Genomic DNA, 18084 nt, shown 5'->3' on the forward strand with positions numbered 1-18084 from the left:
AGTATTCATGAATTTTAACACATGTGAGTAATTTCTATAAATGTAAACACTCCACAAAATTTAAGTCAACCATCCCTCACCTCGGTTGTGTTTGACTGAATCGGGTTCTAAGTGCATCAATCGTGTGTTAACTCACTTTCAATCTCGTTGTACGTGCACCTCTCTGTCCTAGTCACAACGGTAATTGAACATTATCGGGTGTCAGGAACACCAGAGAGGATCTATAAGGCTTACCCCCAAAGGGCCTAAGTATCCCTAATTTTGGATAATACTAAACAGGCCACTGGAAATATGGAAAATCCATTGGAAATATCAATAGTATTTCCGATGGCCTTGGCAGAGACCTCCTAAGGGGCTGGTACCTCACCAGAAATAGCCACCGGATCCAAGCCCAGTGTTTTCGATGGGAAAACAGTAACTTCCCACCTCAGTTGTGGCTTTCTGGCTCTGGCCTGATTGCCGATATTTGTTCTATGGAGTTTGTAGGGGATCTCTCTACCTCTATTTTGAGTTAAAGAAGTTCCGATACTGCTAAGCCATTTTAGAGATATAAAAATCAAACCGTGAAAACCCTAACTAGGCATTTGGTCACAAGTGTTGCCAGAGCTCACCCGGCTTGGTTTGAGCTCGGCAACCACACCGAGGGAGTGAAATGACACCCGAGCTCTAGGAAGTACTGGGGTCATGGTTCACCTCCTTGTTCAATTATGCTAGGTCAAAATAAAGAGAGTGAGTGGTAGGAGATAGTACCAACCTCCGCCAAGATTCCAGTAAGAAATTACGAAGTTGGGAGCTAAGGTGAGCTCCTCCTCTCTTCTCCTCCTTCTCCTTCCTTTTCTTCCTTTCTCTCCTATTCTTTCTCTCTCCCACATTTTGGACAAGTGAGGAGTGAGAAATGAACTCACTCCTTTTATAGTAAGTCACGACACTAGGGTCTATTTGGGCCCTTGTCCGGTTCAAGTAAGTTATTTCGTAATTTAGGACATGTGGGCATACCTCCTTAGACTCATATGGAGAACTAGTCATGAGGAAGGTGTGGGAGAGTGAGTGGGGGTATCCAGGGCTGTTCAAGATGCGGGTGGTGGGGCCTGTGGGCATCAAAACGCAACCAGCAGCCTGTAGGCCACCGGATTTAGGGTCACCAGATTTAACATAAGATATTTTCGATGGTCAAGGCAGTGTTGTGCCTTGACTGCCTGCTATCCTCACTTGGTCATACCACGGGTGTTTGCACTAGGTTGTGTAGATCCTCTGGAAATTTTGGTACGCGTTTGTACCATCTGGGGTCGGAAGGCTTGAATCCCCTCCAGTTGGATTGGCAAGAAATACACGAGTAAATAGGGTCATCTCTCCCCCTTTTACAATGAGCTACCGCAAGCCAAAACCCAGTGGCACTTTCCACTTCCGGTCCAAGACCTAGTACAATAGTTCAAATTAGACCGAGTGGTACGGGTCTAACATTCCCCCCACCTTATAAGAATTTCATCTTCGAAATTGAATGTATGTGGTAAATCAAATAACTCAAGGTACTACTTCATTTCGTCTTCTCGCTCCCAAGAGGCTTTTTGCTCCAGGTGGTTCATCCATTTAACATAAACAAAGGAGATAGTACGATTGCAGAGGATATGGTCCTTCCGGTCAACAATCTTCTCTGGGAACTCTATGTAGGCATCCTCATCCAACTCATGGGGTATGTAGGTGAGCACATGAGTTGGGTCAGGTATGTACTTCATCAACATAGATACATAGAAGACATATGGGTGCCCTCCAACTTTGGTGGTAAAGCTATCTGGTATGCCACCAGTCCTATCCTCTCCAAAATGTCATTATGTCCCATGTATCTAGGACTCAACTTCCCCTTCTTGCTAAATTGCGTTACCCCTTTGACTGGGGAGATCTGCAAGAATACCTTATCTCCCACATCAAACTCCAGATGTTTTCTTCTAACATCCACATAACTTTTCTGCCTGGATTGAGCTGCTTTGATTTTCTCTCTGATCACAACCCCTTTCTCACTAGTGGCCTATATCAAGTCTGGACCTAGAATATGTTGTTCACCAACTTCGTCCCAATAGAGAGGAGTCCGGTATTTTCTACCATATTGTGCATCGAACAGAGACATACCGATGGTGGTTTGGTAGCTATTGTTGTAGGAGAACTCAATAAGAGATATATGCTCATCCCAACTTTAACTTATGTCAAGGGCACATACTTGAAGTAGGTCCTATAAGGTCTGGATAGTCCTCTCCGATTGACCATCGGTCTGTGGGTGAAATTCTGTACTAAAATTCAGCTGTGTACCCATAACCTTCTCCACATATGTCTAGAATTTAGAAGTAAATCTGCAATCTCAATCAGAGATGATGCTAACTAGTACACCGTGTAGCCAGATGATGTTATCAATGTACAACTTGGCCAACTTGTCCATGAAGAAGATGACTTTAATTGGGATGAAGTGAGCTGCTTTGGTCAAGTGGTCTATAAATACCCAAATGGCATCCATACCCTTATTGGTGCAGAATAATCCTATGACGAAGTCTATGATGATATTCTCCCATTTCCACTCTAGAATAGGTAGTGACTGTAGTAGACCATAAGGTCTTTGTCTCTCTGCCTTGACTTGCTGGCAAGTCACTTTGACACATGTGTGGCCAGATCATTCTTGATTCCCTTCCACGAATAGGAAGCTTTTAAGTCCTTATACATTTTGGTGCTACCAGGGTCAATAGAGTATGGAGAGCTATGTGCCTCTCTCAAAATAGTATCTCTCAAGTCACCATCACTGGGCATGCACAACCTGCCCTTGAATTTAAGAATCCCCCCTTCGGTCAAGGAGAAATCTGAGTCCCTCTGTTTCCCTTCCTTGTGGTCTGCTATCAATTTCTATAACTTTGCATCAGTAACCTAAGCTGTAGTAATTCTATCCACTAAGCTAGGCTACACTACGAATGTCGACATTGACAAGGTGACACCTTCCACTAGTAGCTCCAAATCTAGTTTCCTGGCCTTCTCTATAAGATGCTCATTGGTGGTCTGTGAAGTAAGAGTTAGTGCCTGAGATTTCTGACTAAGTGCATCGGCTACTATATTAGCCTTCCCTGGATAATAGTGGATAGTACAGTCATAATTCTTCATTAATTCCAACCAATGCCTTTTGTCTCACGTTGAGTTCCTTCTGGGTGAAGAAATCCTTAAGGCTCTTGTGGTCACTGTATATCTCACTCTTCTCACCATATAAATAGTGCCACCAAATCTTCAAGGCAAATATCACAGTTGCTATTTCCAAGTTATGGGTAGGGTAATTCTTCTCATAGTCCTTCAACTAGCGGAATGCGTAAGCAATGACCTTCCCATGTTGCATCAACACAACCCAATCCTAGTTTAGAAGCATCACTATATACATCCATACCACCCATACCGATTGGAATAGTCAATACCGTGATACCAACTTTTGCCTTAGCTCTCTGAAGCTTTTCTCACAAGCATCAGACCACTCAAATTTTATACCCTTTCGTGTAAGTTGGGTCATTGGTGCAGATAAGTTAGAATACGTAAATGAGGAGGAATGAGATGAGAGAAAAAGAAGAAGAGGCGATGGTATGTTTGAATGTTGTGTATTGTGAGTAAAGTCTCACTTACACCTACATATTACTTCACTACTATATTTACAAGATATTACACATACCTCCTTAAGGAGGGAAATTGCATATACCTCCCTAAGGAGGAAAAGGGAAATAAAACATGACAAATTACTAAACTACCCTTACAAAAATATAACTAATATCTCTAACACTCCCCCTCAAGCTGGAGAATAAATATCATACATTCCTAGCTTGGACAGTAGAGAACTGAACTGATGATGAAGAAGACCCTTTGTGAAGATATTAGCCAGCTGATCTCCAGTCCTCACAAAAGGTGTGCATATGTAACCAGTGTTGATCTTCTCTTTAATGAAGTGTCTGTCCACCTCTATATGCTTTGTCCTGTCATGTTGCACAGGGTTGTGGGCTATACTTATAGCAGTCTTGTTATCACAATAAAGCTTTATAGGTGCCTCAATATCAAATTTCAACTCTTGGACCAGCCTTCTCAACCAGAGAAGTTCACACTCCATGAGCCATAGCTCTAAATTCTAGCTCTACACTAGATCGGGTCACCATAGATTATTTCTTGCTCTACCATGTAACTAGATTTTCATATACAAATGTGCAATAGCCTGATGTAGATCTCCTATCAGAGACTGAGCCAGCCTAATTTGCATCAATAAAGCCTTTTATCCTCATGTGGTTATGCTTGGCAAAAAGTAGTCTTTTTCCTAGAGAGGACTTCAAGTACCAAAGAATGTGGTAAACCTCATCTAAGTGCCCACTCTTGGGAGCATGCATAAACTGACTCACCACCCCCACTGCATAAGTAATGTCTGGACGAGTCAAGAACAAATAGATAAACTTCCCAACCAGCCTTTGATATTTCCCTACATCAACAAGAGAAGGGCCAACATCTTCCCCCAACTTATGATTCTGTTTAATAGGAGAACTTGTAGGTTTGCAGCCTAACATTCCTGTTTCTTTCAATAGATCTAGGATAAATTTCCTTTGGCATATATTTATGCCCTACTTAGATCTGGACACTTCAATCCCCAGGAAGTACTTTAAAGGCCCTAGATCTTAGATTTCAAACTGCTGGGCTAAGTAGCTCTCTAGCTTGGCTATCTCATCTCTATCATCACCAGTTACCATAATGTCATCAACATAGACAATCAGGGCTGTAATGCTGTCATTACCACACTTAGTGAACAAAGTGAGGTCAACCTGACTTTGGGAATAGCCATTTTTCAGAATGGCCTGCCTAGATCTTTCAAATCAGGCCTTTGGAGATTGCTTAAGACCATACAAAGCCTTCTTGAGAAGACACACCCTTCCTGCAGCTGAAGGAAACTTAAAGCCAGGAGGAGTTTGCATATGCACCTCCTTTTCTAAGTCACCATGAAGGAAAGCATTCTTCACATCTAATTGATACAATAGCCAATCCTTATTCACTGCTGAAGATAAAAGAACCCTTATGGTGTTATGCTTAGCCACAGAAGCAAATGTCTCCTAATAGTTAATCTCATACACTTGATTGTATCATTTTGCCACCAGCCTTGCTTTGTACCTCTCAATAGTACCATCTGACTGGTACTTGATTGTGTAGACCCACTTGCATCCAATTGGAGTTCTCCCTTTTGGAAGGTCAACCAATTTCCAGGTACAATTTTTTTCCAGGGCTTGCTTCCATTTAGGGTCAGATATAGCTTCAGAAACATTCTTGGGAATAGAAGCAGATGAGAGTGCAATAGTAAATGTAAAACCTGCAGAGGAGAGAGAGTCATAGGAAACAAACTGGGCTATAGGATTAATACAAGCTTTCTTTCCCTTCCTAATAGTAATAGGAAGATCCAACTCTGATGAGGAAGGAAGAATAGACTAAGGAGGGTGGATCTCAAGAGTTGGATTCAAAGAGGACTCTTGGCAGGTCTTCTTATTCCTCCTTGTGTACACAATGGTCACCTTTTTATTACCTGAACCTGAACCACCTCTTGAATGATTAATAATATCTACCTCTTTGTGTTTCCCAATGTCAAGCATAAAAGAAGAGATAGGCAATGGGTGAAGAAAAGGGATCTCATCAGTAGCCTTTTCACTTCTATTATGCTCCCCTTGAAAAAGGATGCTGATGAGGGCTAAAAAAGGGTGCAGACTTAAGGAAGGTGACATCTTTAGAGAGGAGCCTTCGTCTTAAAGAAGGGTGATAGCACTTATATCCCTTGGTAGTGGAGGAATAGCCAAGAAATATACACTTAAGAGCCTTGGGGTCTAGTTTAGTTTACCCCTAGAAGACTTATTAACATGGACATAACAGATACATCCAAACAGTTTGGGGGGAAGAGAGAAAGAAGAAGACTGAGGAGACAAGGTGTCAAAGGGAGTTTTGGAGCCAAGGAGTTGTGTTGGCATACAATTGATCAAATAAGCAGCAGTAAGGAGAGCATCAAACCAATAGGAACATACATGCCAAAGAGAAGACTCCTACTGACCTCCAACAAATGGCGGTTTTTCCTCTTAGCTAACCCATTTTGTTGGGGTGTGTCAACACAAGCTAGTTGATGGATAATGCTATGATCATTAAAAAAGTCTTAAAGACCACTATACATATACTGGCCCCCTTCGTTAGAATGAACAATTTTAATTTTAGTGTCAAACTGTGTATGTACCATTTGATAAAAAATTTTAAAAGCATCATACATATCACTCTTGTGCTTCATCAGAACAGTCCAAGTAGCATAGGAAAAATTATCAACAATAGAAACAAAGTAACGAAAACCAAGTAAAATAGTAGTAGAAGGCCCCCAAACATCAAAGTGCACAATATGAAAAGGAACAGTAGATTTATTACCATGATAAGGATAAGAGGAGAGAATGTTAATCCGCGACTACATCTAATCTAATGCACATAATCAATGCATAAATGCAACAACCACATGGCGATCACGGTACCGGAACCTCCTCGGCCACACCGGATCCCACCACACATCTCAACATACATCTCATATCCAATATTTATGTTTCATAACATAATAAATCAACATATGATAGCATGTTATACAATTCTCATGGACATATTGAAATTGAAGCAACATTAATAATTCTAACACATGTGAACAATTCTAAAAGTCTCATATCCAATATTCATGTTTCATAACATAATAAATCAACATATAATAACATGTTATGCAATTCTCATGTACATGTAGAAATTTAAACAACATTAATAATTCTAACACATGTGAACAATTCTAAAAGTATGAAACACTCCGAAAATGAAAGTTAACCATCCCTCACCTCGGGTTATTTTTGGTTGGTTCGGGTTCCGAGTATATCAACCGATTGTGCAACTCACTTCCGGTCTCATTGTACGTGCGCATCTCTATCCTAGGCACAAAGGTAATCAGAAAATAGCGGGTGTTGAAAACACTGAAGGGGACCCACAAGGTCTGCCCCGAAGGACTCAAGCATTGCCAATCTTGACAGTACTGGGAAGTCCATCGGAAACAAGGTGGACTTCCATCGAAAATATGGGAAAAACCACCAGAAATATTAGTAATAGTTTCGGTGCTACTGGCAGGAAGCTCATGAGCCTGGGCATCATTGGAAATATGCCACCAGATTTAGCCCAGGCTGTTTTTGGTGGGGTTCAGAAACATGCCCACAGATTTAGGGCTTTCCGACTTAGGGTCGATCCATGAAGTTTATAGAGGGTCCTTCTAACTTCATTTTAAGCCCAAGAAATCCCGATTCCACCAAGCCGTTTGGGAGATACAACGATCGAAACCCTAGATGGTCATTTGGTCAATCTTGTTGTCGGAATTCACCCGGCTTGGTTTGAGCTCAACAATCACACCAAGGAGGTGAAATGAACTTTCCTCGAGCTTCGGGAGGTGCAGGGGTCAAGGCTCACCTCTTGTTCAACTATCCTAGGTCAAAATAAAGAGAGAGAGTGTAGTAGGGGATGTGACACTTACCTCCGGTAAGATTCCAGCAAGGAGCGGCGGAGCCAAGAACTAAGGTGAGCTTCAATCTCCTCCTCCTTCCTTATCTCCTTCCATCTCTTCCCTTTTTTCCTCTTCTTTCCCTCTCCCATGTTTTGGACAAGTGAGAGGTGAGAAATGAACTCACTTCTCCTATTTAAAGTAGGCCATTTGACTAAGCCTGTTTGGTTGGTCCTTATCCGATCCAAGTGAGTTAAACCAGCATTCGGGGCACGTGGGCCCACCTCCTTAGACCCATATGGATTAAAGTCATGGAGAAGGTGTGGGAGTGTATGGAGTCATCCGGGGCTATTCACGATGCGGGTGGTGGGGTCCACGGGCATCGGAACCCAACCAGTAGCCTGTTAGGCCACCGAAAATATGCCATTAGATTCAGCCTAGGCTATTTCCGGTGGTCACAGTAGTGTTGTGCCTTGACTGCCTGCTGTCCCCACTTGGTCACACCATGGGTGGTTGCCCTAGGTTGTGTGCATGGTATTCCAACAATTTTGGTGCATGCCAGGACTCGGGTGCGGGGTGTCGGGTCACTTACCGTTTGGGGTCAGAAGGCTTGAATCCCCTCTAGTTGGATTGGGAAGAAATACATGAGCAAGTGGGGTCATCTCTCCCCTTTTTATAATGAGCTGTCGTGAGCCAAAACCCGACGGTACTTTCCACTTCTGGTTCGAGACCTATCACAATAGTTCAAATTAGATCGGGTTAGGGCACAGGTGTAACACCTTCTGTTATCTGGATTTTCCTGAGGATATCTGCTTTGATTCAAGCAGTGTAATCTTAGGTTGATGGTTAAGGGTGGGGAGGGAGGGAAGTAATCTATTTTTATATTAACTATTTCTATAGCAAGATGACTTTTATTTTATGGTTGTTCAAGTTAAGAAAAGAAAGGTTAATACTGACCCATATGCCGATGCCTTATTCATTGAATGACTTAAGATGCTGGTGTAAATATTTTGTAAGACTTAAAGTTTAATTTATAAAATTATGCACATATTATAAATTTATTCTCATTTATTAAATTGAATGTCGACCACCACAATTAGAAGTAACTTTAGCTTTTGGCTATAATGAATTAACAATTTTTTTTTACCAGTTAAATGTGATAAAAATGTCTAGGGGTTGGATTTAAAGATCAAATGATCAAAAATTTAGGTTGTCTACATTATATAAGCCAACAAATTCCTAGACTTCGCTTTTTCTAATGTAGCATATGGAGCTCAGATCTTATACCCATGTGCGAATTGCATAAATCAACTTTGGAAGAACCGGGATGACATGACAGAACATTTGATATGTGATGGATTTTTTAAGAATTATACAATTTGGAATCACCATGGGGAAACATCATCTTCACATACACCTCTGTTTGAAACTGTTCCAGTGGAACTTGGCACAACAGATAACCTTGATGCTACACATACCATGTTGAATGAGATGTTGGGAAGAAATGAAGATGGAGGCGTAAGATATGCAGATGAAGGAATAGAGGTGGCATAAGTGTGCATACAGATGGGCCGAGTGTAGAAAAAAATAAATTTGAATGGCTAATGGAAGATGCAGATTTACCATTGTATCCAAGGAGCGAAAAATTTACGAAACTTTCCTTCATTCTTCGTCTTTATCATATTAAATGCTTCCGCAAGTTGTCGCATTTTCAATGTTACTCGACTTATTGAAAGAAGCACTTCCCTAGCCAAATTCAATACCAAAGTCAATGTATGAAACTAAGAAGATTATGAAAGACTTGGGACTGAATTATGTGAAGATTGATGCCTGCCCTAACCATTGTATGTTGTATCGGAATGAGTCAGCAAATGCTAGGTCTTATTCAAAATGTGGTGCATCAAGATAAACATTAAAGAATAAGAAGATCCCAGCTATGACATTACGTCATTTCCCATTGATTCGAAGGCTTCAAATGTTATATATGTCATCTAAAACCTCATCAGATATGAGATGGCATCATGAAGTGCATATAGACGATGGGAAATTATGACACCCAGCTGACTCTAAAGCATGGAAGGACTTCGATAGGTTGTATCCTGATTTTAGTGAGGAACCTCTTAATATCAGGTTTGGGCTAGCAAGTGATGGATTTAATCCATTCAAGGAAAGGAGCATAATGCATAGCATATGGCCTATTGTGATGATGCCTTACAATTTGCCACCATGGATGTGTATGAAGATTCCTAACATGATTCTAACATTTTATTCCTGGACCAAGACAACCATGGAATGATATAGACATATTTCTACAGCCATTGATTGATGAGTTAAAAATATTGTGGGATACTAGTGTTGTGACTTACGACGCATTAAAAAAAAAAAAGGTGCTCTCAACATTTCTTTTGCCAAAAAAAAAAAAAAAGACTTACGACGCATATAAGAAGGAATCATTTAAGTTGCATGCATGCTTGTTATGGACCATTCACGATTTTTCAGCATATGGAAATCTCTTTGGTTAGAGTACTAAAGGTGCTTTGGCTTGTCCATGTTGCAATATGTATACTTCTTCACATTGGCTTAAATATGGAAGAAAGCACTGTTACTTGGGCCATCGTCGATCCCTTCCACAAGGTCATAAATTTCATCGTGATAAAAGAAGTTTTGATGGTTATGAGGAACATAGAGTGCAGCTAAAGACACCTTTTGGCTTTGATGTGTTGGAGAAATTATGGGATGTTCAGTTTCCTCCATTCGGGAAGGAAGATGTTGACAATAATGGGAAGAAGAAGAGGAAGAGATTACAACAACCAGAACTCCCACATAACTGGAAGAAGAAGAGTATATTCTTTTGATCTACCATATTGGAAACATAATGTTGTCCGACACAATCTAGACGTGATGATGCATATTGAGAAGAATATATGTGATAGTATCATTGGCACATAGTTAATTTAAAAAAAAAAAAAAACCGAAGGATCACATGAACCGTCTAGATTTGAAAGATAAGAAAATACGTACTGATCTACATCCAATGGTAATTGAAGGCAAGAATAAAGTCATTTTACCTCCAGCACACTACACAATGTCCAATGAGGACAAGAAGGTGTTCTGCATAATATTAAGTGGTGTGAAGGTTCTAGACGGCTATGCTGGTAATATCTCTCATAACGTGCAAGTCAAGGAGAGGATAATATCAGGAATGAAGAGTTATGATTATCATATTTTGATGCAACAACTTCTTCCAGTCGCCTTGCGTACTATTTTTCCCAAGAATATTGGTAAATTATTGATGGACTTATGTGAGTTCTTTTGGGATTTATGTAGTAAAGTAAGTACAGAGGAGGATTTCAAGAGACTTGACCAAAATATTGCTATCACATTGTGTAACTTAGAAAGGTATTTTCCACCTGGATTTTTTGATGTTATGGTGCATCTAATTATTCATTTAGGCCACGAGGCGAGCTTGGCTGGTCCTATACATTACCATTGGATGTATCCAATTGAAAGGTCAGTGTTATATTATACAGAGTGTAATAATACATCTTAATTATTTTATTTTAAAAATTATGACAAAATGCTAAATATTCAAACTAAATGTGGATTTGTGTAGGTTCCTGAAATAGCTTAAAGACAATGTTCGCAATCGTAGTCGGTCAGAGGGCTCAATAGCATAAGGATATCTTGCAGATGAGTGTTTAACATTTTTTGCTAGATACTATGAAGATGTTGAAACGAGGTTGAATCAGCCAACGAGAAATTATGTGTTTTGGATGTAGATGATCCATTTTTAGTATTCTCAAACATAGGTCTCCAGGAAGTGTGAACTGTTACGTCTCGACAAGAGAGAATGGGATCAAGCACATCGTTGTGTGCTGATCCGTTATGAAGGAATAAAATATTATGAGAAATAAGTATGAAATATATATGGGATTCCTTAATTTTCAGCCATTTTCTTAATAACATATTCGATATCTATAAAAAAACATGTAAGCGAATAATATTTTTTGGGCTCTCTCTAAAACATGTAGGTGAGGATACTTATGATCGAGCACACATGTGTGGAGTTAGATTAACTCCGAAACAGTTGAATGGGATGGCAGCAAAACGAGCTGCGGCATATGAGTGAGAGAATGCAAATCTGCAGACTGAGGTTGCGACATTGAAGGAGAATATCAATGAACTGAAGGATCGATTTGGGGCACTACAGGACCAAATGAAAATTTTTATGCAAACCATCGGACAACAACAATCTTGATTTAGTGTTAAATGTTTTGGTCTCTTACATAGATGATGTATAGTTGGAATTTATATATCTTTTGTTTTAAATCAGACCTCTAGGTGCCCTAACAATCATCATACTTAATGGTTATAGTAACTAGTGTTCTTTCATTATTCTTCGCTTTTGCTTCAAGTATCAGAGGTAATGGATGATCAATTCATTATAAAATGTGTTTAATAGCCTCCTAGTAAAGTTTCTTAGTTGTGTTAATAATAAAAATGAGCATGTCTTATTGTATATTGCTATTCCCTTTCCTTTGAGCTTGTGATGCAATTGCAACCCTTATCCCATATCCCAGATGGGCCAGGGAAGTGCATTTTTTTGTGGGTTTCCCTCAAAGCAATTTTTCTGCTTATCATTGTTCAACCTCAACAGTTATTGTCCTCTTCAGGTTACCACGAGAAGTTCTAATACTGGCTTCAAGGTGGGAGTTTGCTGTACTTTTAACTTAAACATAGATTTTCAGCTGGTGGTTTGGGTTATATTATGATACTTACAACAATCTTGATGCCGTGGAAAAACAGGTCTTTGAAACCAACATTTCACAAAGATTCTATTGGGAAGGTGTGCAGACACTGTTTTATCCCACTGCTATTGGTTCTGAACCACAGGATCAAGGACTTGATTCACGTGATCATTGGAAGCGAGTAATGCAAGGGCATGCTGGGGCTAATCTGGTAATGATTTCTTTGTTGTCAGTGAAAATGTTTTAAAGTAGTTTGGTCAATTTTAAGTCTAGTTTGTGTGTCCTGGTTGTCATAATGAGTTGATCCTTCTGTGTCTAAGTTGCTGTATTTCCCTACTGTAAATGCTTCCCCCCCCCCCCCCCCCCCCCCTCCCCCACATTTGTTAGCCACCTCATTGATCCAGGCCATAAAAATGTGAGTTACCTTTGCTAAAGGCTGTGAGTGTCAACGAGATTCTGTAGTCCTTGGATTTCTGTTCAAAAACCAGAGCCAGAGTCATCAGAAAGAGTGATAATCTCTTTCCATAACCAATTGACCAGGTAATCTTCTTCTTCTTCTTCTCCTTCTTACTTACTATATAAGTCCATTAATTTTTCCTTCTTTTATATAGGATTTCTCATATGAGACGAAAGAGTTCTTATTTAACTTCTTCTTTGGGTCTGCAGTCAGAAAGAGTCCTCCTGGATTAGATTACTGCTATGAGCAACATGAGGATGTTGGACAAATTTTCTCAAGAGAGGTAAGGCCACTCTTTTCGGGGATTTTCCATGGAATCTCATGAAGGAACAAGGTTTAGTGCAGGAAGTAGTTCCAAGATGTCCCCTGCCCTTTCTTTTTTCCTTTTGTCCTCTTTTCCAACATTAAGCGTTAAGTATCTCTTGGAAGAATTTTAGAAACATGGGCTCTGCAACAGGGCTGATTGTTTGTTGTGTATACTTTGCAGTTATGGGTCCATTCATGCCTTGGTCATGTAGTGCTTATGGTACAAATCAGTCCTGTTTCTGTGGGACTAATTTCTCTTCCATTAGTTCCCACATTTCCAAATTTTATTTTGAGAACTTGGAAGGAGATCAGTATTATTCCCAACATCCCCACCCCCACCCGCACCCCGCCCCCCCCCAAAAAAAAAAAAAAGACGAAATTTGTTGAAAGAAGGTTCTTCACTTCCGTAGTTTCCTTTCCTTTGTATCCATAGGTGTAAATGGTGGCCCTGACAATGACATGTTGTGCTTTAAAATTAATTCATATTACCATTTAATCATTAGTTAGGAAATGATTAGTAGGAAAGCACAAGATAGGGAATAAAATTAATTTGAATGGGGGTGTTGGATCATTTATTTATTTATTTTATTTGGGGGGGGGGTGTGGAGGTGGTGGGGAGGCATTGGTATGTGCCAGATTTGTTAGATTAATTTGTTTCGTGGTAACCTCCTTAACAGTTTGAGAGCTTATGTGTTTTGCAGGCGTACAATTGCTATCTTGAAGCACTGCGTATACAACCAAATTTTGCTATTGCATGGTCAAACCTTGCTGGTCTCTTTATGGAGGCTGGTGATCTTAACAGAGCCGTTCAATATTATAAGGTGCATATTCCTGCTACTTATGTTATCTTTCTTTTGCTTTCGTGTTGAACTTGGATCACTAATATAGTAATTTTGCTTTAAATGTGTAATATAGTAATTTTTCATCAAATGTGGCAGTGAAAATGCACAATTTTGTTTTCATGTCTACGGTTGGATGTAGATCACATTCTTGTTGATCTGAATCCAGATACTCACTCCCATGCTCTTTGGGTCATAAAATGTTTATCGGGTGATCAAGATCCTGCCTGAATCCTTCTTGGATCTGGTATTGAGGATCTGTATCCATTATAAGATCCAAATGGATCATAAATATGGGTCAGATTGTTGTGCATTCAGTGCAAGGACTCAACATGTGATGTTATCCATGACTTAAAGCTATCTAAACGTGCTGAAGTTCCAATTTCCACCAAGTTAATGTCAGGGATGCTCAACCCAAACCTGACATGAATTCCAAAGTGGATCTGAGAGTTTGAACTTGTTAATGTAGATATGAATCAGATCTTTGATTTGATTTCTGACTTACCCAATTGCTCTAATCTTCTAGCTGGTGCTTAGGTATGTGATGAATGTGCGCATCTACTTTGCCATTAACTTGAGTTACATTTTGTAATGGAAAATAAGTGCATTGTTTTGATGTTCCCATTATTTGAATTAAGAGTCTTTCGCTTGGATTAGTTCATTGCAATCCCCTTCAGTGCTAAACCTTGTCCAGTTTGATATTACATCCTGGCCATTCTAGAAGTTGCTACCTGTTTTAGAGTCTCAAATGGTGTCCGTTTCTCCTATGCCATAAAAATCTCTAACAAAACCCTTAAGTAGGAGCAAATTGGAATCAGAGTAACACAGCGGGAACTGTTCCTCTTTGTGCTTATTCAATTGGGTGGAATCCTTAACTGGTTTTAAAGTTGCTTGTGTGCAGGGGAGAGGTGCCTGTGTGCCTTTTGGCAGTTTATTGTCTTATTTGTTTTCAAAATTAAGGCTCTGAATATTCCAATGTGAAAAAACACTAATAAAAAAGAAGTAAAATTTTAATTCAAGATTTTGTTTCATTGTAAGTGGAAAGAGAGGATGCATACTCTTACAGTAGGAGGGTCCTTCATTTTATTCCCAGAGACTAAAAAACAGCGGGGAAGTAGAATTTCCACCTGCTTTATTTTACTTCAGGCATTTTGCATCAAAACAATGGAGCTTTTCCTTTCCAGGTGATTTTATGAAAATTTGTGTGTTGATAGGAACTCTTCTAGTTAAATATTAATGATCTTTGATTTTTCATCTGGGGAGGTTATTTCAGAAGAGTACTCATTGGAATATGGAACAGACAAAACAGAAATGCATGTAGGAGCCGTACAGGCAGGGGAACGTGCCCTCTTTTGATACTACTTTTAATCTCAGAGTAAACAAAGGAAACAACCTACAACTTAATTTTCTAGCCCTCTAATTGAAGTTACTTGGAAATCTTGCATTGTTTGATTATGTTTCTTGAAACCAGCCTATGGCCCATAAAACCGATTAGGCTACTTATTTAATCCATTAGACTTGGATTTAGGTTTTTTCTGGTGTGAATACTTGTGCTGGTACCTTCCTTTGTTTACACCAGCCGCAAGAAAGATAAAGTGAGCTTATTTATCAAGGTCATTTATCAGTCTCTCATTATCATACTTCCCCAGTCCCTGTAGCCATGTGCCCTAACAAATCTACTCTTTGTTATCATGCTTTTGTTAACCCTTCAATTACATTATGTTTCAAGTTTTGTTTTGCTTTTTTTATGCAACTGATGTTCACCTTATTCATTTTAGGGTTGGGACCGATTAGGAGGCAAACCATTATTTATCCTTGTAAATGCAGATTAATAGGAGTTTTGTAGCTGAATTTTAATGTTGTTGACTCATATTAGTGATCATTGCTAGAGTTTTTTTAACTGCTATCTAACTTTTCCTTGAGGAGATATTTGTTGAAGAAATGCTTGATAATTCTTCTATGGATTTTGAAAACTGGTGGGACTTCTTAATGCTGAAGGGTGATGCGCTAAAAGATGCTGGAAGAGTTGATGAAGCAAGCAGTTGCTATCGTGTATGTATCACGGCTTCATGATTGGACATTGTCATACTTCACATCCATTAGAAATTTCATACTTCTCCCTTGAAGGCTTTATCTTCTTGCAAGTAAAGGGAAATGAATTAAAAGTAATTTTAAAATGAAAATGGGGACTTGTCTAATGATGAATGTCTTGCTCAAAACCTTGCCTAATATGCTCATTATTGAACTTTTCAATTGATCTTTATCTTTCTATTCACATCCAGGGAATTTGGTGTGAAGGCAACCTATTTCCTTGCAGAAGCCTTTCTGGAGATAATACATTTCAGTAGCAATGGCGGCATCCTTAATGGCAGCAGTGCTAGTTTGAGTGCCACAAGAAGTGCATTAATTCAGCTATGTATTTGAATACCACAAAACTCCAAATCTAAAGCCAGCTGTCTTTCAATGTTTAACTGCAATTGTATATTGTGAAATAAATGGTGTATTCTATTTTCTTTTCGTGGATGTATTATTACAGGAATTTTTCATCTAAATATAATGATTTTTTTAAACTAAAAAATGTATACTATTAACGATGGAAATATATTTCTGTAGTAAAATGTATTTTGTTACAACAGTATTAAGCATCCATCATATATACTGAAAATAGGCGACGGCATATATCTACTGTAAAAGAGAAATGTTCTTCTATGGTGTTGTATTTCTGTAGTAATAAATAATTATAAACACTGGTAAATTATTGTCGTTTTAATTTGATTTTAAGCTACGGTATAATAATTCCGAAGTTAATAACCTGAACTTACACATCCCATAATTCCGTCGTAACCAGATACAACACTAATCTTAACAACGAACATGCGCCGAATGTTAGCCGTCGTATATAGTTCAATTACTATGGTAGATTTTGTTTACTATGGAAAATTTTCGTAGTAAAAGAGCAAATTTGTTGTAGTGAGCTTAATATGGAGTACAGGTCATGAGGAAGGTGTGGGAGAATGTGTGGGGGGCATCCGGGGCTATTCACAATGCGGGTGGTGGGGACCACGGGCATCGGAACCCAACCAACAGCTTGTAGGCCATCGGATTCAGGGTCACCGAATTCAGCCTAGGCTGTTTCCGATGGTCAAGGCAGTGTTGTGCCTTGATTGCCTGTTGTCCTCCCTTGGTCATACCAGGGCTGCTTGCACTAGGTTGTGTCTATGGTCCTCCGACAATTTTAGTATGTGCCGGGACTCCGGTAAGGGGTGTCAGGTCACCTACCGTCTGGGATCAGAAGGCCCGAATCCCCTTCAGTTGGATTGGCAAGAAATACATGAGCAAGTGGGGTCATCTTTCCCCCTTTTACAATGAATTGCTGCAAGCCAAAACCCGATGGTCATTTCCACTTCCGGTCCGAGACCTAGTACAACAGTTCAAATTAGACTGGGTTAGGGTATAGCTATTCCAACCGCCGATTTTCGCTCTCCTTCTCTACCCCCAACCCCTTTCTTGAATCTCTCCTCTTGATCTCTCTCAAATGACCTAGCATGACTTCTTCCAATTTTCTCTCTCATTAATAATTATCACAACCCCCAATTTTCTCTCCCTCTCTCGCATGACTTAGAGAAATTCTCTCGATTTTCTCCCCACTAAAAACTATCTCAGCACCTAATTTCTCTCTCCCTCGATCTCTCTTACACGTCCTAGCAAAATATCTCCCTATTTTCTCTCCTACTAATAACTAGCCTAGCTCCTGATTTATCCACTACCCCCAAACCTTTTTTAAATCTCTCTCTATTCTCTCGATCTCTCTTGCATGGCCTAGCAAGACTTCTCCCCCTTTCCTTTGCAACTTATAACTATCCCAACCACCAATTTTCTCTCCCTCTTGCACGACCTAGCAAAAATTTTCTTAATTTTCTCTCCCATTAATAACTATCCTAGCACTCGATTTCTCACCCTCGATCTTCTTGCACGACCTAGAAAAAACTCTTGCATTTTCTCTCCCAATAATAGCTATCCCAGCCCTTGATTTTCTCTCTTTCTTTACCCCCGACCCTTTCTTAAATCTCTTTCCTCTCGATCTCTCTTACATGACCAACATGACTTCTCCCAATTTTTTCTTCCAATAATAAATATCCTATCCCCCGATTTTCTCTCCCTCTCACATGACCTATTAAAACTTCTCTGTATTTTCTCTCTCCCTTG

The 18084-nt window shown here is 39.6% G+C and overlaps 1 long non-coding RNA gene across 3 annotated transcripts; it reads left to right on the top strand.

Moving 5' to 3' along the window:
- The first annotated feature begins 8391 nt into the window (after positions 1–8391).
- Positions 8392–16395, top strand: LOC122078928. 3 transcript variants are annotated; one of them, XR_006140233.1, is made up of 7 exons: positions 8392–12234; positions 12335–12487; positions 12681–12816; positions 12943–13016; positions 13741–13860; positions 15818–15930; positions 16161–16395. It is a non-coding gene; the product is annotated as an uncharacterized LOC122078928 (long non-coding RNA). The 3 variants fall into 3 exon arrangements; XR_006140231.1 differs by having other exon boundaries at positions 8393–12234; positions 12664–12816; XR_006140232.1 differs by having other exon boundaries at positions 8393–12234; positions 12664–12816; positions 15877–15930.
- The last annotated feature ends 1689 nt before the right edge of the window (positions 16396–18084 follow it).

Source organism: Macadamia integrifolia, chromosome 5 (genome assembly GCF_013358625.1).
Source record: "Macadamia integrifolia cultivar HAES 741 chromosome 5, SCU_Mint_v3, whole genome shotgun sequence".
In the NCBI taxonomy this organism is placed as follows: Eukaryota; Viridiplantae; Streptophyta; class Magnoliopsida; order Proteales; family Proteaceae; genus Macadamia; species Macadamia integrifolia.